Below are 13,719 nucleotides of genomic sequence, written 5' to 3'. Positions count from 1 at the left end.
AGAGGTGTTACATTTGTCTCTCAAGTCTCTATAGTCTCGTTTTTCACTTGCGTCCTTTGGATCGCTGCTTCCGAGTTGTTTTCAAACCATTCAAACCTTCTTTTATTGGCTTCATATCACCATTGCTTAATTGGTAGTCAAATGTTTTAACATTCGTAACAATTGCATGAACTATGGTCTCACTTTTCGGGACTAATACGGTTTTCCTCTCCACCACCGCATTATGCCCGCATTTCGAATAATCCTTTTCCATCAGAGACTAGAAGCACTAGGAACAATATATTTTAGCAGAACAGGGAATATATCATGGCACGACCAGAAAAAAACAACGGAAAAATTTGAGTTTTAACTCAATTGGTTCATGCAATTACCTTTAAAAATTGATATCTTTGCTTCCTGTGTTCAATAAATGGAGTTTTAGGATCCTTAGAAGTATTCTTGGTTTTGTTATCAACTAACAGCTAGGATCTGTCTTGCAAATTGATTTGCTTGAAGTATTTCACCCACCGTTTCCCCTACTAACATTGCTGGTAATGACATTCTCCTACATTCACCTGCATCAAAAAGGTTGGATAAATCCAATTATTTTCCATCTTAGCTTGCTCAACGAAGTTGAACTTTGAAAAAGATCATTTCATCAAAAATTAGCTTATAAAGGAAAGCTAGTCTAATTGGGTTTAGGGTATATATGTATCTAACCACACTCAAGTGCAAGAGAGTACAAGAGGTAGACAAATATGGCATTCTAAAAGTTACCTTGTAGTGGATATTTATATAGGAAATTCAAAATGGATGATAAATTCAAGAAACAATGCTCAAGAGAGGGAAACTAGGCCAAAAAATTTAAAAATATAAAGAAAATAATAGGGATATACCTCCTACAGTGGCTGGAAACTTCCCGACTGGTGATTTCCTTGGAGAAGAGTTCTTCATCCTTCAAATTGAAAACCACCTAATTTAGTATGCAAAACAAAAAGATTGAACCTTTTGGCACAGTTGAAGACAAACCAAAATTTGATCTTACCTCAAGGACTCTTGCTTGCATCTGAGACTAGTCCTCGTATAACCCCTAGTACTTCTTGGACTTAAACTCACCCTAATATAACCTTAGACCCTCCTGCAACTGTTAACTGCAACTCTTGCAATCTCACCATACATTTCTCCACCTTCAAAATCCCAATAATAATTAAAAAAACCCATAAGTAAAAAAAAAACACTTTTTTTTCTCATGATTTGATTAGAAAATGAAGTGCCCAAATTTACAATATGGGGGAGGATTCGTTAACATATACGTTAAATACACAGAGATTCATTTTCTAAAATAAGATTTTGTGTTTTTAAACCATAACATACATTGCGCATTGACTTGATGTCTGGATTCTGCTCTTCAAATTCCTTACGAAAATCCTCCCTTGAGTATAAGAAAATGAAAAAAATCTGTTAGTTTAATGTCTCTCATAGGACATTCAATTTCTGCAACAAAACTAGTAGGCAAAATCCTTTGATTTAAGAACCAAAGCTCACTTTTCAGAACACACAGGCACATACATACATATATATATTGCATATACATTTGCTCCATTACAGGCAAGGAAACACAATCCATTTGCAAGCCTAAAAAACCAACTCAAAATTTTACATAAAAAAGATAGTCAAGAAATAAGCAGATAGATTTTAGCTTTTACACGACAAGGGCACACGAATAAAAGCATGAAATTTCCAGGTAGGGGAATGTTATAATCAACAAAATGTTAACCAATACTATGAACAAAAAACGATTCATAAGCAATACTCACAAGAAGTAAAAGAAAGCAGTGGAGGGTTTCTTAGGCATTTTATCTTTGATTTTTGTTTTCTTCTTCAGCTTCGATTTGAGTCTTGACTTTGACTCGGGTCTCTTTTCTCTCTCGCTAACAACACCCTCTTCAGCTGTCTTCTTCATGTTCTCACTTGATTTTACCCTTAACGCCGTTTGACTAACAACTTTTTTCAAGCAAAAGTGTCTATTGTTAACCCCAAAAATTCCTTACAAGCAAAACAAACTAAGAAAGCCATAATTTATTCTGCAAAAAAATACTATAAAGCAAAGGGGTAAGAGAAATACTGATTGGAGGTTGTTGATGGGTTATTAGCGAAAGTAACGTAGGTTGAAGATCAACGATCATTTTTTGACTTTGAAGCTTTCTTCGTCATTTTTTTCTCCTTTCTATTTCTAAGACAGGTAGGAGATGGAGACAAAGACCCAGTGTTTGCTGGCTCTCACCAGTGAAGCAGTTGCCACCATAACTCGACTGTTTCCAGTGGGAAGGTGCTGGGATTTAGACTTCCACAGGAAAGGGTCAATGTCAAATTGCTAACGTATTGATCTCAGAGGAAATGGGAAGAAAAATGAGAAAGAGGAAAGCTTCATATGTGAGAAAGAAAGGGTTATCAGAGGAAATTTTTCACCCACCCATTCATTGAATAGATACTCCCAACCCAGACCACCGAATTGTAAACGACACTTTTTCCCTGAATAAACCCGTTTAGAATAGCGCTGTAATAACTCATTACAGCCAACCAAACAATGGAATAGGCATGGGCCACTGAATTGGGGGAAATGCATTCCTATTCCCTCCAATGCATTCCTATTCCCTCCAACCAAACATGATGTTAATGTTAAAAATAAGGTTACAATTCTTGGATTGGTATTTGGATATGTGTGTTCATATTTGGTCATTTTGGTTGAGGACTGAGTATGAATTGTTAAATAATGATATGTACCTTTATAGTTGAATAGTTGGTTTGAATGATTATTAAATGTGGGGCCTTTGAATGGCATATTGGTTAGGTCTTATAGGTGGATTGAAATGGTATATTTTGAGCATGAAGTTATGTAGTTTTGGTATGTTAAGACTTATGGAAGTAGGATGTCTTGGTATGCAAGGGTTGGATTTGTTTTGGCCTATTTTAGTGGTAATTATAAATATACACGGCTTGGGACACGGACACACAGCCGTGTATATTTATTGATTTTAGGTGCAGTATCCACACAGTCTAGCACACGGCCTGCGACACAACCGTGTGAGCCAAAATAGTTTGTCACACGGCTTGCGACATGGTCGTGTGACCCTATTTCAAATATTCAAACGGGTGGACCTGGTACATGGCCCTGTGTCCTGATTTCAAATGTTCGCACGATCTGGGCTATGTCACACGACTGTGTGACCTCTGTTTGCAAAATTTCAAGTTTTTCAAAAATTTTCTGTTTTGATTCGATTTGACCCTGAATTGTTAGGGGCCACGTAAGCCCAATTTTAGGGGCCACGTAAGCCCAATTTTAGGCCCATAAGTGTATTTATACCATAAATTGAATTTGTTTGCAATATGTTTATTAATTATTTGTTTAACTATTTTGAAATGAAATGAAATGTCATGTTTTGCTCAGTAACATTTCGTAACCCTAATTTGGTAAAGGAGACAAGTTAAGGGTGTTACATTTAGTGGTATTAGAGCTATAATTTAATCGATTATAGGACTAACGTAACGTGTAATGAATCTAGGATATACGTGCCATATATACCCTGTGATAGTTTGATGCTTTTGATCCGTTCTAACATTATATTTTCTTATATATAAAAGATGTCAGTCGAATCAAATCAGGCTGTAGTTAATGAAGGTGAGAGTAATGTTCAAGCCTTCAACCTGGAAGCAAGTCAAAGTGAGTCAGTTTCGTAATCATTTGGTGATGAGATTAAAAGCGTATTTTTTGGTATGATGAACCAATGATTCAATGAGTTTAAACGAGCCAATACTCCGCAACCTCCACCCCCTACTGTGCCTCCTCCAACACCTCCATGTCCTCAAAATCTTGTGACTACAACTGCTATTTGCCCTTCAATGGATAAGATTTGAAAATTTGGAGCTGAGGAATTTAGAGGTAAGGTTAACGATGATCCTGCAAAAGTCGAGTACTGGTTAGTGAATACGAAGTGAGTCTTTACGAAATTTATGTGTACACTTGAAGGTTGTCTAAGATGTACAATTTTATTGTTGAAAAACGAAGAATACTCGTGGTGGGATACTTTAACTACAATGATATCCAGTGATCATATTAACTGGGACTTTTTTCAGACAGAATTCAGGAAGAAATATGTTAGTCAGTTGTATCTCGACAAAAAAAAAGTTTCTTGAATTGAAATAGGGAAATCGATCAATAGCTAAGTATAAACGGGAGTTCGTATAGTTGAGCAAGTATGCTCATAATATCGTATCAAATAAGGAAGAGATGTGCGTTAGATTTGAAGATAGTTTGAATGATGAAATTCGGATGTCTATTGTAGCATTGAAATTACGTGAATTTGTTGAACTATCAAAACGAGCTCAAAAGTTGAAGAAATATATAAGAGTAAACATCAGTTTGATTTGAGATCTCGAGATTTCAACAAAAGAGGACCATTTAAATCAGTTCAGACTTTTCCATTGAAGAATTTCAGAAATGATACAAATCGATCAAGTGCTTCTTCAAAGTTCACTGGCAGAGATAGAATGAGGCAGAGTAACTTGAAGTTTCTTAATTCTCTGACAGCTAGTGTTGGTAGTGTGAGAAACGTTGAAAAGACTATTTATGATGAACACGGAAAAAGGTATTTTGGCGAATGTCAATATAAGTTAAGAACTTGCTTTCAATGTGGATCTCCTAATCATTTTCTCTAAGATTGTCCAAAATGACATGGTGATTTAGAGGAATTGTTTACAGATAAGGTACGGAATATTTGGATGACGTCATCATGAGATTTGCTAAATAAAATGGAAAATTTAAGGAAATGTCTAGTGAGATGGGCTATGTAAGTTAGGAGAGGTAGATAGGGTCAAAAAGGGCACTTGACGAATAAACTGCAAGGCTTGTTGGATAAGGAGAGGGATGATGATAATTTGGCTGAAATTATTGATACTAAGTTATAGTTGAATATTGAGATTGAGAAGGATGAACGATACTGGGAACAGAGGGCTCGCGTGAATTGGCTGAAACTGGAAGATAGGAATACTACTTTTTTTCACAGTTAAGCATTTCAACATAGGAAAGGTAACTTTATAAGTAAGTTGAAGTATGACAATGGAAGAGAAACGAGTGTGGAGGGCAAAATAGAGGAAATAACTCGATCTTATTTTCAGAAGCTGTTTTTATCAGGAGGTATGAGGAATTATGAGCATCTTCTATTGGGCATTGAAAGGTGTGTTTCAAATGAAGACAACCAGAGGTTAATAGAGAAGTATACAAAAGAAGAGGTGAGAGTGGCGTTTAACGACATGGGGCCTATTAAGGCTCCCGATGGTAATGGATTTCTGGCTCTATTTTCCAAAAATGTTGGCTCATAGTTGGATGAGATGCCACATCTTTTTGTTTGAGTATTTTAAACGAAGGTATGAATTTCGATTCGTTAAATATTACCAATATTGTGCTAATTCTAAAGATTGCGCATCCTTCGAATATAGGAAATTTCAGGCCTATTAGCTTATGCAATGTGCTTTATAAATTGATAGCTAAGGTGATAGTGAATCATTTTAAAGAAGTTTTAGAAGTTTGCATTGATAGTTTGCAAATCGCTTTTGTTCCTGGAAGGTTGATTTCAGATAATGTGCTGTTGGCTTATGAAATTCTGTATACATTTAGACAAAAAAAAGGTGGGGAAAAAAAGTTTTATGGCGGTGAAACTTGACATGAGTAAAGCTTATGATAGGGCCGAATAAAATTTTTTAAAAGAAATGATGTTACAGATGGGATTCGATTTGGGCTGGGTTTCATCTATAATAAAGTGTGTTACTGCCGTCACATATTCAGTGATCATAAATGGGAAGGTTGGTAAAGTTTTTTGACCATTTAGAGGACTTAGACAAGGTAACCCAATGAGGGATGGTTTATTAAGAGGGCTAAAGCAAGAAGAAATGACCCACAAGTTTTTCATTTATTATTTGTCAATGATTGCATCATCTTTGTAGAGGCTACTGCCAGAGAGGCCCACACTTTGGGAACAATTCTAAGGGAGTATGAGAATTGTTCAGGCCAGTGTGTTAATTATGATATATCAACCATCTATTTTAGCTCTAATACATTGGAAGGGGAGAGACAGAGTGTTTCAAGCTCTAGTGATCCCGAAAGGTACCTTGGTCTTCCAAACATGGTGGGGAGAAATAAAAAAGTATCTTTTCAGGTTTTGAAGGATAGATTTAAGAGGTGCATCGATAATTGGAGTGTTAGGTTTTATCTTAATGAGGAAAGGAAGTTTTTATTAAGGCTATTCTTCAAGCCATCCCAACTTACACAATGGCATGTTTTTTACTCTCTATGTCTTTTTGCGGTGAATTGGAAAGCATAATTGCTAATTTTTAATGGCAGAAGGGATATCGTAAAAGGGGCATTCATTGGTGCATGTGGAAGCATTTGTGTGACCTTAAAGAGAATAGGGGTTTAGGTTTTAGGAGCCTTGATAAATTTAATGTTGCTTTGTTAGCGAAACAAGGGTGGTGACTCATTAATTATCCAGATTCTTTATTAGCTCGTGTGTTGAAAGCAAAGTACTATCTGAATTAAGATTTTTAAATGCAGAGTTAGGAAATATACCTTTGTATACCTGGAAGAGTGTGGGGGCAGCAAAAGGTCTCTTAAAAAATGGATTGTGTTGGAGAGTGGGGTTGGGAGAAAGGATATCTGTTTGGGGAGACTTGTGGATTTCGGGGTTTATGAAAGAAAGGTTGAGTCACAACAACAATAAGGAAGACACTCAATTAGTCTCAGATTTAATTGACGCAACAGATAGAACATGGAAAGCATATTTAATTAACAATACCTTAAATGTGTGGATGCCGCAAAGAAAATTTTGTAGACTACCTTGGCGAGGGCAATTTATGAGGATATCCAAATCTGAAGATGCGAGTATTCTGGAGAATTTACAGTTAGAAGCGCTAAACTATTACAAGAGGGTAATTTTGCTTCTAATAATAACTTTATACAGGTCGAGCTAAAAGGAATTTTATAGGAAATTATGGAATCTACAAATTCCCTCAAAAATTAAAATTATAGTATGGAGGATTTCTTGGAATTACATTCCTACATTAACTACTCTTAGATACAAGAGAACCGTAGTGGCAATATCTTACCCTAAATGTCGCGGGCCAAAGGAGGATAGGAACCATATTTTTTGAAACTGTCCTACAACAAAAGAGGTGTGCCAAATGAGGGTAGGAACCATATTTTTTGAAACTATCCTACAACAAAAGAGGTGTGCCAAATGAGGGTTTTGTGCAGAGAAAAATGGTAGCAGAAAGGTTTTGAGAGTTTTGGAAACGGCTACTTTTTCGATAGCTGGAACATTAAAGGGGGAAATGAATGCTGTCATGATTGACTGGATATTTGTGTTAGAGTTTCTTTAATCTGTTTTGTTTTTAAGGACCTCAGGCTGAGCCCGTTTTGTTTGTTTGGGCCAGCCTTTGTTTTTGGTTTTTTACTGTTATTTACTTAAGATATTGGGTTGCGCCTAGTTACTTATAGGGCCAGCCTTTTTTTTCTTTCTTTTTTGTAATAAAATATCCAGTTCACTATTTATCAAAAAATATATAAATTACATAAAATAATTATATACCCTAAACTTTAAACTTTCATTTCAATAATATTACAAACTAATATATATAATTTATGTAAAATTATTATCATTAAAAAAATTTTAACACTTACTTAAATATTATTATAAATAAAAACATTTACAGAAACAATAAAAACATTAAATATATAATAATTATAATAATTTATTTCCAAAACTCTATCATATAAATTAAAATAAAATGAAAAACAAAAATAGAAATAACCCTAATTATATATATAAAGGAGTGGAATTGGACCCATCAAAGGTGGAAGAGACGTTGATAGAATTAAAACCAAGCTTTGATGATTGGATCTGCTAGAGTTTTGCATTGATCAAATCTAAGTTTTTTGGGCCGAGATTTTTCCTTAATTTTTTGACAATAGTACCCTTGTCAAGTTATTTTTTTACAATGATACCCTATTAATTCCTAATGCCTCATGTATTCTGAAGTTAATTTTATATATTATATCAATTTACTTTGGAAATGACGGGTTTTTACCTAAATAATATTAAAAAAATACTAAAATGGCATGTTTCAAAAATTATGTACCAAAATAGTACATTCTAAGGGGTGGAGGGTGGTGCATAGGCAGCACCACCTTGGTATTCTGACAGAATTTACATGAAAACAAAAAAAAATGGTGGAGGCAGCTTAATAGGCGGCACACTGGGTCAAATATGGGTCGTATATGGTAAAAATCAGACCCAAAACCTGACCCGCTGTCACAGATAGGATAGCACACTGGGTTATGCCTAGGGAAGAGGCGGCACCCTGGTCACGCCTTTGGCAGAGGTAGCATCACCGGTGTCAGACGATGGGTGGGATGGGACGGGTCATGCAGGCGGTGTGTTTGATATGTGTGTTTGGGGACCTTTCCCCAATGCTCATTTTTGGCCAAAAGAGAGAATTTTTGAAGAAAGAAAAGAAGAAAAGAAGAAGGAGATTAAGAGGGCGGGAAAGGAAGGGAAGGGAAGGGAAAAAGAAAGAAAAAAAGAGAAGGAGAAAAAGAAGGTAAAAAAATAAATAGAAAAGGGAAGGAGAGTTTGTTGTTTAGGGAAGATTAGGTGTTTAAGAAAAGGTAATTTTTTTGTTATAAATTAATGGATTACTGTTAACTTAATTTATTTTTGTTGTTATTATTGTTGATTTAATTCAGATTTAATTTTTAATTTTATTTTTGTAAGGTATGTTACTATTAAGGTATTCGGATTTAATAAATTAATGTTTATTGAAGTAAAAAAGTCTATTTATGTTATGTACAAAAAATGTTTTATTTTTTTATGTAATTTATTTGTTATGTGTGTTTTAGGTTGATTAGATTTATTTTTATGTAATTTATTTGGCATGTTATTTTTATTATTTTAATATTATTTTTTATTTTTTATGTAGGTAAAAGATGAGACCATTGATATGGAATTTGGAATTTATAAGATAAATTAGGAATTAGTTTATATGTTCTAATTTTTTAAGATTTTATAATTGAGAAAAAGAGTTTATGTTTTTAAATTTTATTTCATGTTTTTATAAATATTATAAATGAAATTTCTTTTGAAGTTCAATGAAAAAAAAATTATATTTTTTGACAATAATTAAGTTGGCATGTTATTATATATATTATATTTTAAACCAATACATTTTACTTATTATAATATTAAAAATATTCGTATTTATTATGTATCATTTATGTTATGTTTTTGTTATATTTTTTTATTGGCATGTTATTTTTATTATTTTAATATAATTTTTTTATTTTTATGTAGGTAAAAGATTAAACCATTGACATGAAATTTGTGAATGGGACCATTGAGTTGGAGTTTGAGTTGGAATTTATGAGATATAATTATTTTGTTAATATAGTATAGCATGATGTGGACAAAACTGTTAGGTTTTTTTTTTGTAATTAAAAGCAATATATAAAATTTATGTATTTTGATAAATATTTAAAATCCATCAAACTTTGAAATTAATAAGCGAAATTTGTTTTAAAATTACAGGTATCGCAGTGGGTTCATTAATTAATAACGATAGTCACATATCAAACATAGTTAATAATATGGTAATATATTGTTATTTGTTAATCACGGGTTCCCTTAAAAAAAGATCTACGTAATTTACGGAAATAAATTATGTTATTATACCTATTTTTTGTAATTTAATACTGTCAGGGTCCATATCGCACATTAAGAGGTCAGTGAATGGTTTAGGATATTCCTTGGATGAACGACTGATGTCATACTTGGAGTTAGTAGGATTTGGGTCAGCAGCGTTGATCCAGACGTTTGATTTGCAGTACGATTTAATATCCACATTGGTCGAGCATTGGCGCCCAAAGACTCACATTTTTCATTTGCCGTGTGGAGAGTGCACTGTCACTCTGGAGGATGTTGCATTGCAACTTGGGCTCCTAATCGATGGGAGTGTCGTAACGGGCGTAAGTTCGATAGCTAAGTCGGCTGCCCTTTATTATAGCCTACTAGGAGTCTCTCCCGACAATGCTAAGTCCAAATTTACGGGTTTGAGATTTTCATGGGTGAAAGCCAATTTTGAACATTTATCAATTAATGCTACTGAGCAGGAGATGATGTGCACAGCTCGAGCATACATTATGCATATCATAGGGGGTGTACTGATGCCGGATGCGAATAACAATAGGGTTCATTTGATGTATTTACCCCTATTAGCTTATTTGCAGACGACAAAGCCTGATGTCGTAGACATAGGCGGATGCCTTTTATTGTTGCAGTCATGGGCTCTTTATTAGATGTCATTCTTAGCATCGGTTAGGCACCAACCATACATATTTCCACTAGTGAACAGGTGATAAAATTTAACTTGTTATTAATTGAAATTTTTTTTCTAATGATACTATTTTAACGATACTATTCTAACATGTAATTTATTTTCGTAGATGGAGTTTTTATCTGGGTATCGAGAGGTCGTACACTGTCCCGATATATCATTTGATGATTGAACAACATGCCCGGGAAGGGGTAAACTATTCCAATATTCATGACATGTAATTACTTTATATATCTTACTCGAACAGTGTTAAATTTTAACCATGTTATTAATCGTATAGTTTATTTGGATGTCGTATCGGAGATAAAAAATTGCAGCTGTTATACCCTCGTCTGCCCACATTCATTCTTACCTGTGGTGATTAACGCACCAATTATCAATTTTCAGACAGTCGAGTGATATAAGGGGGATCGAGTACTCTGGCAGTTTGGTTGCATCCAGTATATCCTAGATCTGCCAATGTAGTTGGGGAAGATTCACGGGATCAACAAGAGAGGAAAACATGGAAATAATTGGGGGGTTGTGCACCAGAAATATATTGCAGTGTGGGATAATCGGATGGCGCGGAGACCTCAGATGGATATTTCTTCCGATTTGCAACCATCGTTAGAGTACATACAATGGTATTCTAGTACGGGAAAACCATATTTACTTGGTGGGCAGTCGACTGTAGTCCCCCATACATGCATCGACTTGGGGCATACGAGCCAGTGCCCGATATAGAGGCCGAACCAGAGCCAGAGCCCGAGCCACAGTCGGAGCCTAAGCCTGAGTAGTCGTATACACATTTTGTTGATAGTTCTTATCATCCAGAGTTGCGGGTCAATGACTATTTCCCGGGATCGTCAGGACACGGATATCATTCTGGGTTTGATATATTTAGTCCAGTACCACCGCAGTACAGCACTCCTCCTGGCCTGTATCCACCGCATTACTCCACTCCTCCCGGGTCGTATCCATCGTAGTACAGCACTCCTTCCAGTTCAAGTTCATCGATGGCCTTCGGGGCATATGATTTTTCTTCCATGTTTCGCACACCCTTAGCTGTGACTAAAGAGGATGTTGATCGCGGCAATTACTCACAACGTGAATGTCAACCCCCGCAGAAATATACCCTTAGGACCACACCATTAAACCATCAATTTTAGGAGTTTCTTTCAATTTAAATATTACAAAATTTGTACTTTCTTATTCTAAAAAATATATAAATCAAGAAAAAGATAATTTTTGTATTTATTTAATTAGATTAATTACAACATTAAAACTTGGAACAAACTTTATAATATAAATTTTGTAATATAAATTAAATACATTACAACATTAAAAATTGGAACAAACTTTGTAATATAAATTTTTTTATATAAATTAAATACATCACAACATTAAAAATTAGAACAAACTTTGTAATATAAATTTTGCTATATAAATTAAATACATTACAACATTAAAAATTGGAACAAACTTTGTAATATAAATTAGGTACATTGTATTACATAAGCTCAATTCCTACCCGATCGTGACGATTGTCCAATATGGTTGTTTCTCTGCGGGCGTTTACTCCGATTATGACCATCTAATCTGCATAATCCATAATGCTTACCGTCGGATTTCTCCCTAATATCTATTTCATTATGAATTCTGAATGATTGCGGACGACCTTTCGAATTCCTATGCAACCATTTGTCTGGGACAAGCTCAAAAGTCGTCGGAGGCACCTCCCACGTAGACAGGTCAGGCAGGACGAGGGACTCATTCTCCCATACACGCAACGTGCGCTCGAGGGTGTATACTTCATCGACAAATTATTCAACATTGAGCGAGACTTTAGTACACGCTGCCACGACATGGGCACATGGATAATAAAGTGTTTGAAACCTCCTGCAATCGCACCGTCTGTTTCAGAGATCAACTCCATAGGACCTAGGTGGTATACTGGGTCGACGACCGATGGTCTCTGTAACTCGAAATGTTTCAAGACGTCGTAAATATACTTCTACATTTATCGACCTCGCCATCTGACGGTTTACAACCATTGCATCCCTAACATCTTCGACAAATACGCGTCCCTCCTCCATCTGGTTGACTTGTTGCTAACCCATTCTTGACATCAAGGTAGCAAACATGTAGAATGTAGCCGAGAAGACAGATGAAATCGAAAGATGTCGTGTTTTCAACAACACATCGTTAATCCTCTCCACCAAGTTTGTAGTTATTTGACTATAATAAAAGTCCTCGTCAAAACTTTGAGCCCATTGCCACAGCTCTATGGTACCCAACCACTGTCGAAAAGATGTGTTCGTTTGAACCTCCATGTCACTCTCAAGTCGAGTAATTCTTTGGCAGAAAATGTGTGGCTCTAACTCATGCACTGTATATGTATTAAGAAAAGATAAGTTACAGTATTGCCCTAAAACATTAAAACTTATATTGAAAAGATAATGTTATCCTTTACCCATTCTCACAACTTGTCTCCGCTAGTCTGCATTCTTATAATCTCGATGGAAGTTAGCCGCGATGTGCCAGATGCAGTAAACGGATCTCCATGGCACACCGGAACGCCTAATGGCGGCAATTAATCATTTTTCTCTATCGGAGATGATACAAATATTAGTGCTGCTAATAACATACCTCTGCAAGTTAGTAAGGAAGAATTCTCATGATTCCATGTTCTCCTTATCTACGATGGATAATGCTATCGGGAGCACGTTCTTATTGTCGTCTTGAGAACTGCAAGAAGTAGGATCTGTGTATATTTTTCGTATAGCTGAGTCTCATCTACTTGCACAAACGGCTTGCAGTGGGGAAATGCGCGCACACATGAATCAAGCGTCCAGAACATATGATGGAAAATTCTTTTTCCCGGTTGTAGTTGGCTATTCGGGCCGTAATAAGATCATGTCTGTAACTCAATAACAGTCCCCGATACTTACTCTCGCATAGCAGCTATCCATCCCTGTAGCTCATTATATGACGCATCAAAATCTCCGTACAATTGCTCAATTGCCATCTGTTTAGCTATCCACACCTTTCGGTATATACTCGATACTGGAATTGTGACTGCATTTCGGCAATCAGTATCGAAACTTTGATGGTCGGCATGTTCTTCACCATTGGCATGATACACGTACAGATAGTTTTGGAATCAAGTTTTCAATGATCTTTTGTCATACGTGTTGATATGCATGTGTGAGGCCCAACAAATTTTCGTATCTCTCACATCTGCGAATTTTGAATAAATACAGCTCGTACCCGCCAATTGCAGCCTTCCGCCGACTTTTAACACTCCCCAATATATAATGT

The 13,719-nt window shown here is 35.5% G+C and overlaps 1 long non-coding RNA gene across 4 annotated transcripts; it reads right to left on the bottom strand.

The window, feature by feature from the left end:
* Nucleotides 1-72: 72 nt before the first annotated feature.
* On the bottom strand, nt 73-7,397 carry LOC107934327 (uncharacterized). 4 transcript variants are annotated; one of them, XR_001693870.2, is made up of 10 exons: nt 7,138-7,395; nt 6,828-6,918; nt 6,602-6,701; nt 2,105-3,937; nt 1,797-1,983; nt 1,354-1,411; nt 1,025-1,166; nt 876-934; nt 372-554; nt 73-259 (listed from the first exon to the last, which is right to left on the bottom strand). It is a non-coding gene; the product is annotated as an uncharacterized lncRNA (long non-coding RNA). The 4 variants fall into 4 exon arrangements; XR_005912389.1 differs by having other exon boundaries at nt 73-554; nt 1,797-1,976; nt 7,138-7,397; XR_005912388.1 differs by having other exon boundaries at nt 73-554; nt 7,138-7,396.
* Between the last annotated feature and the right edge of the window lie 6,322 nt (nt 7,398-13,719).

The sequence above is a fragment of the Gossypium hirsutum genome, chromosome D04 (genome assembly GCF_007990345.1).
Source record: "Gossypium hirsutum isolate 1008001.06 chromosome D04, Gossypium_hirsutum_v2.1, whole genome shotgun sequence".
NCBI lineage: Eukaryota > Viridiplantae > Streptophyta > Magnoliopsida > Malvales > Malvaceae > Gossypium > Gossypium hirsutum.
The sequence above is the reverse complement of the archived record's forward strand: the minus strand, read 5'-3'. Positions and strand labels throughout refer to the sequence as shown.